Source organism: Aricia agestis, chromosome 3 (assembly GCF_905147365.1).
Source record: "Aricia agestis chromosome 3, ilAriAges1.1, whole genome shotgun sequence".
Classification (NCBI taxonomy): Eukaryota; Metazoa; Arthropoda; class Insecta; order Lepidoptera; family Lycaenidae; genus Aricia; species Aricia agestis.
The window spans coordinates 9798779-9819362 of NC_056408.1; the positions used below are offsets into that span (position 1 = coordinate 9798779).

The window sequence follows — 20584 nt, forward strand, 5'->3', positions numbered from 1 at the left end:
ACTATTTTTGACAAACCTATAGATAAAGTATCTAATAAAGTATACTAGCTATTTGACCGAGCTTCGCTCGGTATTCGATGAAAATGACATTTTCTAAAAATGATTCCTAGCTAGATCGATTTATCGCCCCCGAAACCCCCTATATATATATATATATATATATATATATATATATATATATATATATATATATATATATATATATATATATATATATATATATATATATATATATATATATATTTATATATATATATATATATAGTGACTTTAGGGGGGCGGGGGGGGGGGGGGGGGGGGCAGACCCCCCTCATTCTTTATCTCCAAACCAACTAGCAACAGACTAGTTATAGCCACGATTAAACTACCATGGTCTTAACCAGACCAGTAGCTTAGACCATTTCGAAAAACAAAAAAAAAGAATTGATCGTTTAAAGTTATAAGATATCTCAATGAATCCACCTGATCGTAGACAGTACGTCTCTTAAAAAGTTATCATGCCCCGCGTTCCATTTAGCGTTAAAAACGTTTAAAGCACTCAAAATGGAGGCATTTTGATCGATTTTAATGTTAAACGGGACGCGGGGACAGCATGTGTGACGTCACTGTCCACTGAACGCTGATTGGTGTTTTGAAATCCGTTCCCTTTCAAGTTACTTTTAATACCTTCAGTGCGATATGGGACCCACATACTTGCGGGCAGGACCCCCATCCCCCGCAAGATGCCTAAAAACATTTTCTCGGCGAAAAAAAATTACCTTTTTATATATGGTATGGTATACACAATTACACACAAAAAAATGTATCGGGTCTTTCAGACCTTATACGGCCCGGAAAGATTTTATTTCCTTTTTGTGCGTTTATCAGAGTCCGTAACACCTGATACCTGATGACTCAATAACGCACTTGAATGAGTGATTGTTGTGCATTGATGATACAAACACAAATAAAACAAAATTTTACTTTTTCCACTATATTCATTGATTATAAAAATGTTTACTAAAAACCAATGAGTTTCTAAAATAAGTAACATAGAATATCATTGCTAAAAACACGACTGGTTTCGAAATAATTCATCATCGTCCGGCCGGGTCATTTCGAAACCGGTCGTGTTTTTACCCGACTGTCGACTGCCAGGAAGGATTATATTTTAGCTAACATTTTTAATAATCAATGAATATAGTGGAAAAAGTGTACGTAAAGTTTATTTGTGGTTAAAATGAATTTCCATCAAGACCAAGAACTGACAGTACAATCAATTACATATTATAGCTTCACTATATTATAAGTTAAAGTGGAAGAGTTTGTTAGTTTGATTGCTTGTTGGTTTGTTTGAACGCGCTAATCTCAGGAACTACTGGGGGGTGAGCCAAAATCTTTTCGTTTTCGCTTTGTTATAGAATCGCGGATCAAAATGTATGGAATTGACATAAGACGAGTAGAACGTCAACGTCATAATAACGAACGCTTATGTCAATTCCATACATTTTCATCGGCGATTCGATTTTGACTCACCCCCCTAGTCCGATTTGAAAAAATCTTTCAGTGTTATATAGCCCATTTATCGAGGAAGGCTATATTAATATTACTAGAGATCACCCCATGGTCGAAATTCGACCTTAGCTTCAACGACATTAGGACTACTACCTATATTTTGTAAAAAATATTGACTTTATCATTATTTTTTTTCAACTCTTGTCTTTGGGACTCCGCTGATTTCAGACTGGCTGTGTAAGCATTGTCTAATAGTATCTTAGATTCAATAAAAAAAACTATAATCCATTTTAAATTTGTCAACTTGTTGTCAACAGACTTCAACCATAAATAAAAGAGTATAATTCGTATGTATAGGCTTGTCACTCAAAAATCTGTCATTTCTCATGTGTGTGTGTTGTAGTGTGTGTAATGTTTTATTTATTAAAAAAAATTATGATAAAAGCATCATTTCAAAATAATATTAGCTCGATGCACTCCTTCACCATATAAACTATAACTGTGCAAAATTTCATGCGCCTACGTTACCCATTTTTCGTAAAAAGGGTTACAAAGTTTTTTGTTTGCGTATTAATATTATGATAAAGCGGAAGAGTTTGTTTGAACCAGGGCTTCATAACGTTATCGAAAACACGAAAAAATATCGTTACGTACCGGTATTTTCATAATGGTAGCCAGATAACGGTATTTTTTTATCGATATCTAGTAACATAACCAAAAAATATCGTTATAAAATACCGGTAAATATAACGATATTTTCTGGTATCAGGTATGCGGTATGCATCGTGCACCAAATCTCACTAGCAGCCCAACTTCCGACTTCCGAGCACCAGTTTTTACATACGTGGGAAAGCCATGCTTCGGCACGAATGGGCCGGCTCGACCGGAGAAATACCACGTTCTCAAAGAAAACCGGCGTGAAACAGCGCTTGCGCTGTGTTTCGCCGAGTGAGTGAGTTTACCGGAGGTGTCCCCTCCCCTATTCCCTTCCTCTCTCTTCCCTACCCTCCCCTATTACCCTATTCCCTCTTAAAAGGCCGGCACCGCACCTGCAGCTCTTCTGATGCTGTGAGTGTCCATGGGCGACGGAAGTTGCTTTCCATGAGGTGACTCGTTTGCTCGTTCGCCCCCTTATTTTCATTTAAAAAAAAACTTCGACTTAACAAGTCAAGATGGTGCTGCAATTTGTTTAGTCAATGAATGCAGAAAATTATGCAAGGTACCTATGTCCGTATTTATTTACTTGTTTTAATTGTGGCGAATGCGGGGAATGGGAAAAATATGGCATAATTATTTGTATGTCTTAGTATTTGTTACTAGAATTCTAAGTTTAATACATAGGTACATATATATTTTGTAGACTATAGTTAAAAGTATCCACACATTTAAAAAAGGAAGCACAAAATTATATGATAGCATTTACAAAATATGTAGGTATTATAACACGGAGAATATTTTAAGGAGCGTAGCCCGTCGGATCAGAGGCGCTTTGCACACGATGGGGCTGGGCGGACCGGTCAATTTCGCCGTGAACGATAGCACAAAGGGAATCCTACAATATGTATTACCAACGCACACCAAGGGAAAAAAGACCGCTCCGCAGATCCCCGGCGGGCTCTGGCGGCGTGGCATATCCGCGGCTGCCCACCGTGGATCACACAAACCAGTTTACATGCAGTAACGCAGACGGTGCGGCGGCGCGAGGCGGCTGCTAGCTCTATTCTCTTTATCTCCACTAGAACGAACGTCTTGAACTGACTGCCTCCACTCGTCGTGTGCTTTGTGTACCTACGTAGCGAGGGCAGCTGCAGACATCGACGGGCAGACGCGGTCTTTATTCCTTCGTGGACATAAAAGCCCGCCTCGCCCCGTCGTCTGCAAAACAACAGAGTCCGCCCGGCAGCCAGCGCACGGCGCACGTGCTGGCAATACAATAATTTACTATACAAACCATAAATTAGTAATATTTGAACAAATATACTAAGCACTGAACTACTGAGTACTGACCATGTCATTCTCATTAGACGCCATTTTTCCTATAATATATACCTACTGGTCACCAGACACGTCTAGTTTAATTTTGTGCATACTGCATACTGAATTGACCGATTAAATTAAGTACTTATTTTACAGAAGGTAACGTTATCAAAGAACATATATTTACCGTTATAAATCCTATTTACCGTTATAACATTTACCCTACGAATAATAAAAACTAAGGAAGAGTAACTCCGTCAAAAAAAGTGTACCAGAAGGCTACAAAATGTGACCCGAATACATGCATATTTATGCATGTGTTCGGTACACATTTTTCGTGTATGTATACTCGAGTGACATTCAACCAGGTTGACATGACAATTTTGTCAAACTTATTTTACAATTTGTTTACATAGGTTTGTTTACTTACGTTTTACCTTTTTACGTAGCTTTTTACAATATTATTGTTGTTAAAATGCCTAAATGCCCTGTGAAATGGTGCAGAAGTCATACAGATACGACTTTTAATATAGGAATAACCACAAATAACCTTTCATCTGTAAGTGAATTGTTTAAAATTATGCTTAAATTGCTTGTATTTTTGTCGACCCAAAAAAGATGGTTTATTTAAGTTGGATGTTAGGATATTTGCGTAAAATTAAGTTGGTCTCTTTGTGTTTGTCTTATTAAATTTACATGTTATTCTAAACTAAAAGTGCAATATTAAAAAAATAACATAATTACAAAATTTTTACAAAGTCGCCATGGACAGTGTTATGCAAGATGTAACAATTTAATCATAAACGAAATTTTAGGGTCTGGCTGACATTATATTAAATGCGTTATAAGATGATATGGGTATTCTCATATTTCTTGCTACGGATTTTTTTACAACAAAACAAAAAACATAATGTAATAAATTACGTTCAATCGACAAAAACAAATAAGTATTTCCTTTAATATTGTAAACTGTGAGTAACTTACAAAATTTACGTAAGTTTTTAATTTCAATTCTGTAATAATTTAGCACATAGATTTTGTAATCTCAAAACGTCTTTCTAGGTGCTCGGACAGTTTTAGATTCGCGCAAGTCGTACACCAAGGTTTTTTCATAATTATTACATGTATATTATTATTATCGATGTCTTAAGGATCAGAGGAAAATATTTGATTTTAAAATAATAATTATGTGCTCGTTTCTTCGTGATAGTAGATGTGCTTGGTGTATACTGCATAATACTATCCGCTTTTGACAATTATTGTTTCATAAGGGCGCGCAATATTATGATACGTTACCTGGGATACGACCTTGGCGAAAATCTGAATTGTCATATTTTAGTGTTCGAAAAGGAGCCAAATTTAAAACGGTTGAAGTATAGGAGTTACATTTCCTTAGTTTTTATTATTCGCAGCATTTACCGGTATTAATTCCAATTTTTACCGTTATTTCTAGTATCGGGTAAATTTTCATACCGTTATCTATGCCCTTGAAGCAATAACGTTATGAAAAAATACCGGTATTTGAAGCCCTGGTTTGAACGCGCTAATCTCAGGAACTACTGGTCCGATTTGAAAAACCTTTCAGTGTTAGATAGCCCATTTATCGAGGAAGGCTGTAGGCTATATTTTATCACGCTTATACTATAATAGGAGCTAAGAAATAGAGGAAAGGGTGGAAATAACGGGGGGAAATTATTTAAAAGGGCATATTTGAACGCGCTAATCTCAGGAACTACTGTGTGGAGATATTTTAAGTCCCGGGAAAGGACATAGGATACTTTTCATCCCAAAAAAGCACGGTTCCCGTGCATTTCTGCGCAATGGAGTTGCGGGCATCATCTAGTATTACATATTTTTATCATTATCGAGCTAATAGATAATACTGGACTGAAGTATATTTACATACATAATTCATAAGTGGACTTAGCCAATCTATTTGACTGAAACTTAAGGTATATTATAAAAACCGAGGATTTTTTCAGATAAGTATCAGTATCAATTTCTTTCTTACGATGAATTTCAAAAGGATTTTTCTTTTTTCCTTGGCATTTGTTCTTTTACTGACTTACGCCGCCGCTGCACCTTCGCCTAAATGGAAGTTTTGGAAAAAAGCTGTAAGTATTTTCGTTTATTTTAATTTTGTGACGGCAAACACTGTTTCTGTGTAGGTACTGTTTCAAGACTGGCATAGTGTAGGCCGTATGGTGTGTGCGGAGAACCGTACTTATTACTTTATGTAAATAAATTAAATTAAAATATTAAAAAAAAAACCCACCAAACAACTTTAAAAAGTAAGGTAAATAAACCAAAAATTACCCTCCTCTACCCCTTATTCGTTCGACACACTTCTAAAATAAATGCTATCACGTGAGACAAACACGTTGTACTTTTAAAAAAAATACGGTTAGTAATCCCAAAGACTAATAATTAGTCTTTGGGATTACTAACCGTATTTTTAATTATTATAAAGAATTTATAATTATTATAAATTCTGCTAAATCTTATAGCTTAGGTACCGGGCATTCTGGTATAATGGACATTGTCCAAAAAAAATCACATGCTTGTACTTTTTATATTTTTTTTCGTTAAAATAGGGTAGGTATTTTAAGAATATAAATTAAATAATTTTGAAATTCATTGTATAGTTTCTTCTTAATATTTTTTTAAGTTTCGCTCTGACGTCATCATCGGCCGCCAATTGACCTCTGCATAAATGTTTTAAATTTCCTTTCAATCTTATTTATAATGGCTGGTTCGTCAAATGCAAGTTCTCATTATGTGAAAGCTGATACGAGTCACGAGAAGCTTACCAAAAGTTGGAAACGTAATGTTGGTCGAATTTATTGCTAATTTAACGCGATGACGTTCAATGGAAGGTCAAACAAAGGTTAAACGTATTTGTTCAAAAATATAAGTAACTAATGGGTATTTTTTTTCGTTTATATACAGAAAAACGATCACTGACCTTATTCCTCGAAATGTTTTTGTAATGAGCAAAATGAAAAAAAAATGGACAATCCCCATTACTTAGGTACTTACATTGTCTTGCAAGTTCTTGAAACAAAAATTAATACAGTGTGTAAAACTAAGGTTGGGTTGCACCAGAGGCGTGGTTAAAGTTAAAGGTAAGGTTAAAGTTATGGTTATAGTTAAGGCTAAATTTAGCGTTAACTTTAATTACTTTGACCTTAACTTTGACCGACGAAATTGACAGATGACAGCTGGTCCAACAAGGTTATAAATGAACGTGGGCGGGGCGCTGCTGGTAAAGGAGAACTGTCAAAAATGAAGTTTTTGTATGATGACAGCGTTAGTTCCTTTTTTCGTCACGTGCATTTAAAACTTTGTCTAGCTCTATAATGGTTATGATTAAATATGGCGTCTTGATGGCGTCTATTTTTAACTTAAACCATAGAGTTGACATTTCGGATTGTAGTTAAAGTTAAGTTACAGTATAGTTAAAGTTAGTTGGTGCAACCCAACCTTAGTGATAATACTGTAGGGTGTGTACTGTGTATGGGTCGCCTACATAGAGTTCACTGTGAAAGTGCAGCGCTGACAAAGTAACTTTTTTTCATCTTTGTATGGAAAAATTAATAATATAAAAATATCTATGGACGCTTCACACCACGTCAGTCTGGCCCCGTGCTAAGTATCTGAAGAACTTGAGTTACAGATACTTACCAGACAACGGAAATATATATTTACTACTTTTACACTATACATATTATATTTAAGACTTTTATTATATTATTATGATAAGTACACATATGAAATGAAAAATATTTATTTCTAAGTAGGTTAACAAAGTTAACACTTATAGAATGTCGTGACTACATGAGGCCTACGGCCTACCACGGGTTCGGGAACTACCCCGCCGAGAAGAACCGGCGTAAGAAACTCGCACGGGGCCACCTTTTACCAAAAAGGTGGAAAATAACAATAATAACTTAAGCTAAATTACACTAAGTATGTAAAAATGGAGTGCCATTAATTATATTATAGAAGCGGCCTATGGTTTGTCAGCTTATTTTTCCCAAGGTGTGCTGTCATTGAGAAAATCAGTTACCTTATAATAAGCCTTAGCACACAAACGTTTTTTAACAACTTTTTTAAATTTATTAATTGAAAGATTTTGGACGTTTTCTGGGATTTTTATTGTATAGGCGTATACATTGACCTTTGAAAGATTTGTTTACTTTGCTCAGCCTGGTTATTGGTATATTTTAATACACATCCATGACCCAGGAACTTTTTGAAAACTTTTTGTTCCGTCGGCGGAATTCGTATCCGCGACCCCCGGCTTGAGCTACCAACAGCCCACCAACTGAGCCACATAGGTCATCATATGTGGTGATATAGGTCGTCATATTAACGGCCTCATCAAAAAGGACATTTATATTTTATAGATGGTAAATGGTAATCATGATGATAATATTATGATCCTGTTGATAGGAGTTATTCTGCACTATAACCTACACAATAAAGCATAAAATTAAATTCAATTTCCTAAGTGTAAAATATTTTAGCCCATAATTATTGTCAAGGTGTGTCGGGGGACCGCAGCCCAGCATCAAACATAATCAATGTTTGATTTCACACAACATCATAGTTAAATTGTCTAAACACTCTAGGCCGAAGTTACGCGGCAAAAATTCTGCATGGTTACGCCCGGGCAATGTATTTTAAACTAGATGTTCAGCGCGGCTTCGCCCGCATAATTTAGGAATGTCACGGAAACCATACATTTTTCCACAAAAGAAACCTATGTCCTTTCACGTGGTCTGTTCTTCATGTGTGCCAAATAACATAAAAATTGCTCCAGTACGTTCAAATAAGCCCTGTCAAATAATTTCCCCCGTTTTTTTCACACTTTCCTCTATTTCTCAGCAATGACTAAAGCCACAGAATATAAGTAATACTTAAATTAGTTGTACCAACTAAAGCTAAGAAATTAAAGTTCATTGTCAGTATTCATCATGGTCTTTGTCTTTGAATTACCCATAGCATAACACGATTGGTCAACTTTTATAACACATAATAATCAATCAAAAAGACCTCTGTAAAAAAGGGATTCCTATTTTGCCAACAGAGGAGAGTGATTTAAGCTTCCAAAATTTGTACAAATTGGTTCAAGGCTTCAAGCATACTTGCACTTTAATTTGCTCATAGCTTGTATGAAATGTATAATTTACGGTTTTTAAATTACGCGACCAACACCATTCTGTCGCTTACGCCCTTTCCATTTTTAACCAACTTCCAAAAAACGAGGAGGTTATATATTCGGCTGTGGATTTTTTTTTGTATGTTCGATCACTACTCCGCCGTTTGTGAACCGATTTTCAAAATTTTTGTTTTGTTATATTAGGTTTCACTCCAATTTGGTCCCATTTTCACAAAAGTGGTGATATGATGATGGGATCCATGAGTAATCGAGGGAACTCCTCAAAATTTATATGGAAACATATGGTGATTTTGGTATTATGAGAAGCATCCTAAGCATATGCTACCAAAACGCAAGATTTTGCACCAAGGTATACTATGGTTCCGAAGATACTAAGAGAACTCCGGATTCCTTATAGATACAAGTTTGGGGGTTTAGGCGTTGTTTTAAGAACTGAAAGCATATGCTACTATGCAAATTACATTCATCATCATCATCATCATCACTACCATGTCAGGGTCACCAATGTCACAACTTACATGGTTGTATATGGATACAATATACACACAACACCATAAAATATCATCAGTCATCACGTTATGTCCTTATTTATTTGGTATATTTGGTAGGAACCTACTTTAGAAGACACTTAACTTTTTAAATGTTGAGGCTTTGATTATGTACTACACAATAAACTATGTATAATGTAACCTAAGATAACAGGCTGTATAATAATAAGTATTTTCTTCACTCATCAGTTTCACGCTCCTCTCCTACCTCACTTTAAATATACCACTACTGAGTCACTCCTGAACTAATATTGTAAGGATTACGAAATCTCCATTCATTATATTTTATTGTTTTAGGAGCATGTCGGACAGCACATTCGCGATGGAATCATCAAGGCCGGCCCAGCGGTAGCCGTGGTGGGACAAGTGGCTAGTCTGGGCTAATGTCAGATGCTTCATTGTCTGACTTCAATGCAGTCTGACTGACATGTTTAAAACACCATGTGAAGACATGGTGTTTAAAACATGTCAGTCAGACATACTATTAGTCACTGGCATAAGATATTAAGTATCTTTGAATTGAAGATTTAAAAAACCTTTAAATTTTATCGTTCCCTCGGACTAACTTGTAACAATAAAATTTTAGTCTTAATTTTTATACTTCTTTCCTTTATTCGAACCGACGCAGTACATTGTTTGCAGCAGAGTAAAAACGAAATGTTTGCCATAATTGGTGTATAATGATCGTTTCATACGATAACAAAATATACCTACTGCGTAATATACCTTTACATGTAAGTATTTACTATATTCCGTAGAAAAATTCCCACTCTGCAGCCGCCATTTTATTTTCACCCATGGAATTGGCGTGGCTGTAAAAGTCACCCTATTCGCCGGGATACAATAAAAGTGTCCCAACGACCTTCTTTCATCCCCACGCGGACGATTTAATACTTTTTCATTACTCAAGTAGACGGCCGTAAAAAGAATACGGGCGGAAAGAAAATTGCACTCCTTGCATAATACTTTTGCCTAGTGTTTATGGGGGCCATAAATTTTACGTCACATCAAATTAGAATTCTGGATTATTGCTTAGAATTCCTTTTATTGTGGTGCCATAAAGCTTAACGTATAAAATGTGTAGGGATAGGAATACCGAATGTTCAATAGGTACCAACTCTTTATTCAGAGTCGCTTTTTTGAAGTTGAGACGTTGTCCCTAAAATCAGAAAGAACACACGCGAGAATTCGAACCTAGCTTTAGCATGGCACCTACTTACAGAATAAAGGTACCTCAAAGTCTAATGAAAAAGTTTATTTAATACTTTAGGCCTTACCCGGGGAATTGACTATCGGGCCGTCGTTTCTTCGCTCCTGTTAGTCTTAGCTTGATAATATATCTCTATAGCCTTCCTTCCTCGATAAATGAGCTACCTAATACTGAAATAATTTTTAAATCGGAGCAGTAGTTCCTGAGATTATGGCGTTCAAACAAACAAACAAAAACACTCTTCAGCTTTATATTAAATAGATTTATAATATTGGTATAGACAGTAAAACTTTTAGCTTTTAAACAATGACGAAAGTATGTCTCTCTCTGGTTCTTGGGTCAATGCAAATTACGATACGCCTTATAATTATAAATCATAGCAACCGTTAACCTAACTTGAACTAAAAGCACTATTCATCAAGTAAACAGAAGTATTATTATAAAAGTTTTTAATTAAAGTGACTAAAGATTCCTAAAACATAATAATATTATTATCTACAAGTTAGAGTAACAATGGGAAGTTTTCAGTTTTCACCATATTGTGCTCTACACTCTCTTAACAATGTTCGTTCTAAATATTGTACATACATTAAGTAAGGAGATTATATTATACCGCCTACTATACTGCCATAAATATTTTATATTTATATCTTTATAGATTCCTGCCACAGCCACAACAGAGCTACACAATCGTTATTTATGATCTCGTAAATCTCGAATTAGCGGTGCACTTTACGGTCTGTAAACCGGAACTAATCAGAAAATCGGTACTTTCAGCGCCCCTGCGTGATCGGAAAACATAATATTATGTACCCCATGTACTCCAAGACAATATGGGGATGGGGGATTTTCCAATATTTAATAATACTCCCCACACCGGTTTCGGTGACGGTGGCCGGATTCATTCAAACCAGGCCAGGTACGCAGGAGTAATTTTATAGTGCCCAAGTGTGTGCGCAGTACACAAGAGCACTCTCTATTCCTTTTACTCTCATAACCCAGTGGGACGGAAGACCGACACGACTGGCGAGAGATCAGGTGCAGGACCGACTTTTTACATGCCTATCCGAGGCATGGATCATCTTACTTGTCAGACAATCAGGTGATCAGCCTGCATTGTCCTAACCAAACTTGGAAATAACATGTTTCCAACGCGGGATTCGAACCCACGACCTCCGGAGTCGAGAGCGATGCTCTAACCACTAGACCACGGAGGCGTTGATTTCCAATATTTATACAGGATGTAACAAAAATAAGTGATAATACTTTAGGGTGTGTACGTGTTCCTTGTAGAGAGTTCACTGTGAAAGTAGCAGCGCTGAAATACTAACAATTTTTTCACTTTTGTATGGGGAAACTCGTGACGCTCGGGCCCTTGCATTGCCTATACAAAAATGACAAAAAAATGTTCTCTTTCAGAGCTGATACTTTCACAGTGAACTCTCTACAAGGAACACGTACACACCCTAAAGTATTATCACTTATTTTTGTCACACACTGTATATTAGTTATTACTAGCTGTCCCGGCAAACGTTGCTTTACCATAATATAAATTAATTTCACCCATATTATTTTATTGAAGTGACTAAATATGATTACCATGACAACGTCCATCGCTATCCCGTCCCACAAACAATGGTCGCCGTCAGTCTCGAGTTGTAATAATTTACTATTATTTATTCAACAAAATGCACTTTATCAATATAAAAAGTACCCAGTAGCCGATTCTCAAACCCACTGAATATGCATATAAAATTTGGTTAAAATCAGTAAAGCCGTTTCGGAGGAGTAAGGTGACTAACATTGTGACGCGAGAATCTTATACAATGTGTCCCGACACCGGTATCCGATCCTTTAATGTCATGATCTATGGCATATTTTATCGATAAATTAGCTCTCAAATTTTCTCTCTCTCTCACGGTTGTAAAATGGCAGCCATTTTAGTTTTTCTCGGGTTTTCACACTAATACAAGAGACAGAATCGACTGAATTTTTAGGCCTAACTGTGGATTATTTATGCACATGGAAGGAACATATCGATAAAATTTGTATTAAATTGGAAAAGTATATGTTCGTTCTATTCAATCTAAAACACACAGTGTCTGTTCAAGCAGCAACCATAGCGTATCATGGGCATGTTGCCTCTGTTCTTCGCTATGGTCTCGTTATATGGGGCAACTCCGTAGACATGCACAGAGTCTTCAAAATACAAAAGAAATGTATCAGATGTATATCGAGCGCTAAATATTTTGAAACATGTAAGCCGTTGTTCAAAAAATTTAAAATACTGCCGCTGCCTTGTCAGTATATTTTTGACGTTGGTGTTTTTGTGCAGAACAATCTAGATCGCTTCTTTACTAAAAAAATTAACTTAGCAACAAAAAGTAGTAGAGATAAACATAAACTTGTTATACCTGACCAAAGACTCAACATTTGTAGTAAAAACGCGTATTGTATGGCAGTTCGGATCTATAACAAATTACCTAACTGCTTTAAAGAGATGACCATAAAACAATATAAAAATAAACTATACATCTGGCTTCTAAACAAAATGTATTATTCAGTAAATGAATTCTTCGATGACAAAATATTATGAATGAGTTAATTTAAACAAAATTAACGTGTGATATATATATCTCTGAAAAATTATTTGACAAATTATAAAATGCACCTATCTATTGTAATGTAATAAATCAATAATTAATTAAGTATCGACATTTCTATTTCTATATAATAAATCTTGGTAATACATACGACTTGGTAATACATTAACCTTAGTATCTGGTAATAATATTTGCACACTCATTGTAGTAGAATATGTGGAAAATGAAAAAGCTAACACCTTATTGTACCATATTCCTAAGCAAATAAAATGATTTTGATTTGATTTGATTTGATTAATCTGACCAGTACTTCTCATGTAAATATCCTATGAAGATAAAAAAGGTCTCATTTGATAGCAATAGGCAATATGTTATAAATTTCGTGGAATTAAACAAAGAAAAACCAAAGTTTAAGAAAAAGAATTGTGAAATTTATAATTCATGGCTTTTTGTGAAAAATCTAGCGCATTAAACTGGTTCTTTTTTATTTTAAAATGTTAGAGTAAGTCTTTATCTTAAATAAATTCTTTACTTGAATACTTGAGCGTCTCATACTAGCTGGGTAATTAGAGGGGAAAAGAGGCAGAGGCATAGTGGCTACACGTTCCAGGAGGCACTGCATCAGGCCAAAAACAGAGACAAATCGAAAGTCCTATCCCGGAAAGCAAATGTTGGTGGTCACTGGTCACGTCCCTCAGCCATGAGGATACGACTAAGAAGAAGATCTCTGTTATCTCCGCGAAAATTCTCGAATGTGGTACTTTCGAGAATTTTCGCAGAGAAAATTGTTGTTCGTCTTAACAAAATGAAGCTTCTCACGAAAATTAGCTTGATAGTAATAATAAAAAAATATTCTGGGGAATCCAGACTTATTTTGATTGTTTTTTTATTTTAAAAAATATATTTTTATAAAGGTTTTTGAGAATGTGTGATTCTCCTATTACCTATAACTAAGTGGTTCCTATGTGCTAAGTAAATAACCTACCTACTTCTTGAATATCGACTTTTGCGAAAAAATTACATTAGGCTTATAATGGAATCTAGACCTACTAGACTGGGAGATGGTGCCACAAAATTCTTGGACATCTGTACCAGTATGGCGGTTCTTCAGGGGTCTAATTACGTAAAGGCAAAAAGGCAAATGATGGTCATAGCCCTCGCACCGGTGGTACAAACCAAAGACTTCTATTAAAACTGATGTAGAAGTTTTTGGTACAAACGCGTAGGCGTGTCGGATAAATAACGAGTGTCAAACGATTTGTTCCACAAAAATGCTTTTATTTTCAGATAGTCGAAAAATAAAGAAGTAGGCGGTAGCGTAATGCCATACTCCTCGGGTGTGGCTTACAGCCCGCCATACCAACGCGAACACATTAATTTAAATACAATAAAACAATTCAACCATTTACACCAGGCAAATTTTTGCAATGTAGCTAATCATAGTCGAGTAGCCATTTACAAAAATCACCTAGCCATACTTTTCCGACAATTCCCAATGGCCACCATACCACTGCAAAGAAGTGATTTTATACCTAATTTTAAAGCTTATTTAGCTTTACACAACTTAGCTGCATTACACAACTTTAGTTTTACCCATAAATTGTTTAGTATTTATTATTGGTAGGGATATCTATGTTGGGGCCTCTCTTGGCCTCGACGGGGCAAAAAGCCCCAACAGAGAAGAGCCTGCGCAGCAGCAGGCGCTCGCCGGCGGAGTCGTGGTGTAGGCTCACGCGATCCCGCGGCCCGCCCAAGGCGCATAGTGGAGTACCGCCGAGTTTTTAGTGGGTAGGGGCTGCGTCCACCACCATCTTCGGACGCAGCAGAGACCCACATACTTGCGGATAGGACCCCATCTCCCGCAAGATGCTTAAAAGCATTTTCTCGGCGAAAAAAAAAAAAAAAAAAAAAAAAAAAAAAAAAAAAAAAAAAAGGGATATCTATATATCTATGTTAGTAGGTGAGTTCGTGTATAACAATCGAAAGAATCGAAAAATTTAACACAACATGGTACCACCTCTTATAGAAATATGTATGAGCAAGCGATAGGCGATCTAGGCGACTCTTGGCGCCATCTAAATTTACGCATAAACATTACAACCCCTTTTTCCAGTAAAAAAGTAGCCTATGTCCTTTCTCAGGCTGTTGCTATTGTAGTTTGGGAAATACAAGTTACATTGTCATTTCATTTACTCGTTTACTTGGAAAATGCAAGAGAAAGCTCCTAAAACATTTTACGGTCGTGTTTTATCGCTTGAGGTTATAGCATTTTATTTTTACTACGAACGTGTCCTTCCGCTACCGTACTTCAATTATTTATATGTCCTATAAAATGCCACGACTTTATGGGAATTTAGTAATTAAAAATACTTGGGCGCTAGAAAGAATACCTAATGTTTTACAATCTTATGTAAGAAGAGACACAATACAATACAACACTAATAAAATAAAAATAAATAAAATAAAAAATGTTTTATTTCTGAGTAGATTTTAAGAAAATACTTTCAGAATGTTAATATTAGCTACGGTGCCTACCACCGGTTCGGGAACTATCCCGGCGAGAAGAATCGGCGTAAGAAACTCGCGCGGGGCCCACTTTTTTACCAAAAAAAAGTGAGGTAAAAAAAATTAATCTTTTAAAATAAAATTTACAATGCTGTAACTTAAAATTATACAATGTCAACATACATACATAGTAAGTAAGTCATGTACAATAATGTTTCTACATTATTGTACATGACTTACTTACTATGTATGTATGTAGCCTTGTAAGCAGCCATCCTACTCCCAAGATGTGCCATCGTTTATGAAATCACTAGCTGTTGCCCGCGACTTCGTCCGCGTGGACTTCAGTTTATAGCGCGCGATGTCAACAAAATTGGTGTCAAAAGCTTTTATAAAAAAACCCTGGTACCCCTTAAATCAATACAGCTGTGCAGTGTGCAAACAATAAGTACTTCATTTTTGTATGTTAAACTTTATATAGGTATTATGCTAAATTTTAAAGCTTATTTAGCCCCCCAATTACACAACTTTACCCATAAACTATTTATCATTGATAGGTTTAGCCCCAATTTCACCAACGTCTGTTAGTGTTAACAGCTTGTTAAAATATCCTGTCTTCTCTTTCATTCATATGAAAAACAAAACAGCTAACGTGATACTAATTCGAGCATTAACTTTAACAGTCGTTGGTGAAATTTGGTCTTAAGGTTACGTCACTGCCTGCACAGATAAAGTACTGAGTTATTTAATACCGTAGAATAGATATAACAATCGAAAAAAATCGAGACTTAAATGTAGGATGATACCACCTCTTATAGAAAGACTTTTGAGCAAGCGTCAGCGCGATGTAGAAGACGCACGGCGCCATCTATTATGAATTTTTTGAACAAATTTACGACCCTTACAACCCTTTTTTCCAGTAAAAAAGTAGCCTATGTCCTTTCTCAGGCTTTAGACTATCAGTATACAAAATTTCATTACAATCGGTTCGGTAGTTTTGGCGTTTGGCGTGAAAGCGAGACTGACAGACAGACAGACAGACAGAGATACTTTCGCATTCATAATATTAGTACAGATTATGTGCACACTGCACAGCTGTTTTTGGGTATTTTGATTAATTAAGGGCCGCGCTACACCGGAATGGCAGCGGCGAGGCGAGCACTTTCAGCGCTGCCATTCCGGTGTAGCGCGGCCCTAAGAGGGGTACCACTTACCAGGGTTTTAAAAAGTTTTTAAATTTGACACAAATTTTGTTGACACCGCGCGCTATAAACTAAAGTTCACGCGGACGAAGTCGCGGGCAACAGCTAGTTATGAATAAAAACAATAATATATAATAAAGTAGGTACCGTATGATTAGTTCTGTTATAATAATGAAGTAAAAAATAAAGCGCCATCTGTTTTCATACATTAGAATTAAAATGTTGATTGCATTGATATATTTTCTGGATGGAATATAGGCCAACACAACACACTCGAACTCCTTAGAAATGCAGTAGGAGTTCTATAAGATAAGATAGATTGATTATTATTATAGCAAGTGATAATATTATTAAACATAATATTCTAACGTATTAAAAACTATAAACAAAAACATAATAACTAATAAGTATGATTAGTTTTATGTTCCAACGAAGTAAAAAAAAGCGCCATCTGTTGAATCGTATTAGAACTAAAATGTTCATTGCATCGCGTCGATATATTTCTGGATTTTTTATAATATTATACATAAAATATATTTAAGATTTTTGAAATAATATTTTAATACACATCCAAGACCCAGGAACATTGAAAAATTTTTGTTCCGCCTGCGGGACTCGAACCCAGGACCCCCGGGATGAGCGCTGGCCACGCGCAATGCGAATTCATTTTCATCGATATTTTCATGGAAATAAGATAGGTATTTTCCCACATCAAAATGTAGCCTATGTCCTTTCTCAGACTCTAGAATAACTGTGTACAAAATTTCATTGCAATCGGTTCAGTAGTTTTGGCGCGAAAGCGAGACAGACAGACAGACAGACAGACAGAGATACTTTCGCATTTATAATATTAGTTTTTGGCGTGAAAGTGAGACAGACAGACAGACAGACAGACAGAGATACTTTCGCATTTATAATATTAGTATGGATTAGTATAGAAGTATAGATACATAAAATATATTTAAGTAAAAAATAAAACGCCATCTGTTGAATCGTATTAGAACTAAAATAAAATAAAACGCCATCTGTTAAATCGTATTAGAACTAAATTGCATCGATATATTTCTGGATTTTTTATAATATTATACATAAAATAATTATATTTAAGATTTTTGAAATATTATTTTAATACACATCCAAGACCCAGGAACATTGAAAACTTGTTCCGCCTGCGGGACTCGAACCCAGGACCCCCGGGATGAGCGCTGGCCTGCGCAATGCGAATAAATTTTCATCGATATTTTCATGGAAATAAGATATTTTCCTACATCAAAATGTAGCCTATGTCCTTTCTCAGACTCTAGAATAACTGTGTACAAAATTTCATTGCAATCGGTTCAGTAGTTTTGGCGTGAAAGCGAGACAGACAGACAGACAGACAGACAGACAGACAGACAGAGATACTTTCGCATTTATAATATTAGTATAGATAGTATAGATTGACCTTATAATAGGCTTTGGCACACAAACGCTCTTTGACTACTTTCTTAAATTTATTAATGGAAAGATTTTGAACGTTTTCTGGGATTTTATTGAAAAGGCGTAGTCATTGACCTTTAAAAGATTTACTGACTTTACTAAGTCTGATCACTGGCAATCTAGATTGTACTTATTTCTGGTGTTTCTACAATGAATGTCACCTTTAGCTTTGAATTTATATATATTTTTTCTAACATGTATTACATTATCCAAAATGTATTGAGAAGCTACTGTTAGAATACCAATTTCTTTAAACTTTTCTCTCAAAGATTCAAATGTAGACATTTTGTAAATCGAACGTATAGCTCGCTTCTGCGGCACAAAGATAGCACAAGATAGTATTAATATCGACAGCGTTTCCCCATAAAAGGATACCATATGACATTCTGCTGTGAAAATAGCTAAAGTATACTAATCGTGCTGGGTCTTCGTCAAAAATTTCCCTAATCTTTCTGACTGCATATGCTGCAGAACTGAGTCTATCTGCGAGTTTAGCAATATGAGGACCCCACTGTAATTTACTATCTAGTGTAATACCTAAAAATACGGTAGTGTCCATCAAATTCATTTTCTCATCATTCAATAGTACATTGGTTTGAACTTGCCGTACATTGGGCAAAGCAACCTTTAAACATTTAGTTTTCGTAGAATTCAAAAGTAAATTATTAACATTAAACCAATGTACTATTTTTGAAAGAGTACTGTTTACCTCGTCGTAATTAGACTGTTGTCTCTTCACTTTAAAAATAAGTGAAGTGTCATCAGCAAAAAGTACTATATCATTATCATTATCCTTAACTAGATAAGGTAGGTCATTTATGTAGACGAGAAAAAGAAATGGGCCTAAAATAGATTCCAGTGGGACACCTAATTCTATTTTGGTTTCATTGGATCTCTTATTATTGATTTCAACCCTTTGAGCCCTATTTTTGAGGTAAGATGTCAAAAGGTTGAGTGCTGAGTCCCTTATGCCATAGTGGTGTAATTTCCTAATCAATGTAGCATGCTCGACACAGTCGAAGGCCTTAGAGAGGTCACAGAAGATACCTAAGGCATCCTGCGATCCCTCCCAAGCTTCAAATGTACTACATAGAAGACTTATACCAGCATCCGTTGTGGAACGACCCTTAGTAAAACCGTATTGATTTTCGTGTTATAAATTATTTGAATTAAAGTGTACTAATAGCTGTTTTAAAATTAATTTTTCAAATATTTTGCTAAGAGTCGGTAAAATCGATATAGGTCTATAATTTGTCGGATCAGACTTAATTCCCGCTTTAAATAAAGGTATAACCTTGCTGTGCTTCATTAAGTCAGGAAAAACTCTCTATACAGTTATTAAAAATCATTGCTAGATGAGGAGCTATGATGTCAATTATTGATTTAATCATTTTTGTAGACAAGCCCCAAAGATCGGTGGTATTCCTAATGTTTAATAATTTAAAAGTATCAATAATGTCTTTGGGGTCAATCTCTCTAAACTTAAAATTGACATTATATTTCTTTACATTATCTTTCAGTAGTTTTTCGGCAGCTGCAGGTGAGGAGTTTAAGTTTTTCGTAGTTGAGACCGGAATGTCAGCAAAGAATTTTTCAAAGGCCGTCGCAACTTCTAGATCATTGGTAATTATTTTATTTTCAAAATACAGTTGATAATCCGAGCTACGAAAGGTGACGTTTCCAGTCTCACCAGCTATTACCTTGCAAGTATTTTTAATTTTATTTTTGGAATTTTTAATCTTTTTCTTTATGTACATAAAGTAAATAAAGAAAAAGATCTACCTTATCTAGCTAAGGATAATGATAATGAAATAGTACTTTTTGCTGATGACACTTAGCAGATTTGCAAACTTTTCTAAAAGTTTTAGAATAGTTTTTGACGTATTCTTTAAATGCTATACTATTATTAAAACATTTTTCTTCATACAGATTATACAATCTTTGCCTGCTTATTTTAATTCCTGCAGTCGCCCATTTAGTAAAATTATTTTTCATTTTTTTATTGTTTCTAACCGTTACTGAAGTAAACACACTGTTAAATTGGGTTCTTATTATCTTAAATAATTTATTAAAAGCTTCATCTGAGCTATTAGACCCATTCAGTAATTGAATACTTGAACTTAGGTTATTTCTAAACTTCTCAATGCGTTTAGTATTCACAGGAATAAATACAAGCTTTTCCTCTAAGTTATTATCACAATTTATATTAAAAGAAGCTAACTGTCCACAGTGATCACAGCTAAGCTTATTTTTTTTTTTAATTAATGTCAGTAAAAATATTATCAATACAAGTGGTCGTTGTATCACATACTCTAGTTGGCTCATAAAATAGATTAAGAAGATTATATGATTTAAACAAAGATGTGAATCTAATAGTGGTG

General features: G+C 35.3%; 1 long non-coding RNA gene across 1 annotated transcript; it reads right to left on the reverse strand.

The window, feature by feature from the left end:
- Positions 1-1842: 1842 nt before the first annotated feature.
- Positions 1843-20152, reverse strand: LOC121740598. The gene is made up of 3 exons (XR_006037657.1): positions 20038-20152; positions 18195-18197; positions 1843-1852 (listed from the first exon to the last, which is right to left on the reverse strand). It is a non-coding gene; the product is annotated as an uncharacterized LOC121740598 (long non-coding RNA).
- Between the last annotated feature and the right edge of the window lie 432 nt (positions 20153-20584).